The sequence below is a fragment of the Brachyistius frenatus genome, unplaced genomic scaffold (assembly GCF_029030835.1).
Source record: "Brachyistius frenatus isolate BFR_SWC_R1_liver_20210118 unplaced genomic scaffold, ASM2903083v1 Contig_63, whole genome shotgun sequence".
NCBI lineage: Eukaryota > Metazoa > Chordata > Actinopteri > Embiotocidae > Brachyistius > Brachyistius frenatus.
Genome location: NW_027210662.1, coordinates 68,684 through 70,302, shown reverse-complemented (window position 1 = coordinate 70,302; position 1,619 = coordinate 68,684).

The window sequence follows — 1,619 nt, the reverse complement described above, 5'->3', positions numbered from 1 at the left end:
ATATTTATATCGCGCCAAATCACAACACAGATTATTTCATGGCACTTAACACATTAAAATCCTTACAGCAAGACTTTACAATATTATACAGAGAAACCCAACAATTCAACAATTCCCACATAAGCTAGGAGGGAAAAAAACTCCTCCTTAAGGGAGAAAAACCTCCAACAGAGGGAAGAAAAACTCCCTCTTAACAGGAAGAGACCTCCGACAGAACCAGGCTCAGAGGTGGAGAACATCTGCCTCGACCGGTTGGGGTGAGAGGAGAGCAGAGAGAGAAAAGGACAGCATAGAGATAGCAGAGAAGAACTGTTGGTGGAGACGACAAGCGCAGGGCAGAGACATGCAGCTCCATGACGGGACATCTGCAAAAGAAAGAACAGAAACTATGCGAGCGAAGGAACTGAATGGAGAGGCAACAGACCATAACAAAAAACTATGGGAGAAAAAAGGATGGTGAGGTATGAGTCAATTTAAGAGTAGGAGGAAAGAAAAGAAGCTCAGCATGTAACGAGGTCCCCTAGCAGCCTCAGATTTGCATGGTATATTGTATAACTTTTTGTTGGTTTTATATGACCCTTAATGAGGTAACACTTTTCTAATTCAATTGTTAATCTTTGAAAACTATTTCCCATTTATGTTGTGTCTTGTTTCCACTTAAATGTAGAGAAATCTATAGATGTAGGTTAAAATACACTTTAAATGGAGTCTAAAAGAACAATAACCTTGAGTGGCCAAATGGACATGTGATTTATTGATTCAGGCTCATTGAATGGGGTGTCACCATTAAAGATTAAAGAGCTACATTTTGTACACCTTTGCAGGTCACCAGAAGCATCGTCCTATGGCACAATGTGATTAAAACTCTGAATCTGTCTTTCAACAATTAACATCAAAAGATTTTTACCATTCAGAGACTGTTGTTTGGATCAAACTCAGTTTTGGGACACAGAGTCTTTGCCTTCTGGCAATCCAAAACGCTCATAATCTTTTCACCACCTACTTGAATGTTCAACTCAAGGAAGGAACATGGCGCTGTGAGCAAGAGATCGTTACAAATAGCAAGTCATCGCATTTGCATGCTGAAAAGGCTGAGATTCTTCCAAATGTGAATAGCAAATGTGCATGCAGTATCTGTATGTTGCCTCACAAGGTGTTTCTGGATTTTAGTTCTCTTACATTTCAAGCCATTGCAGGCCGCCGTAGCGAAAGGAAATGGCACAGTGGGATTCGCTGGTCTTTGCTTGTTAGTGCACCAATTTAAGTAAATAAAGATCATCAATTAAGTTTTAACAGTGACTTTCTGGGTAATTTACGGATTACGCGAGCAGCCTGAGGATCGCGAGTGGACATAAGAGATATAAGAGGCTATTTTGTTGGGAAAAATGTGACAGACGGGGCCAAAAACACTCTGATAAGCCAAAGGGCATCTTAGAATGGAATACAGCGATCGATGGGTTCAGCCAACCTCGGAAAATCCATCACTTTCTATGGATTTCAATCTGAAATGCCAGGATATCAATCAATAGTATGAAACTGATCCTCAGCATCCCATAGAGTCATCTTAAGCTCTATGATCGAGGCTTCGACAAAAAAAAAAGATTCCTCAGAAGCGTAGA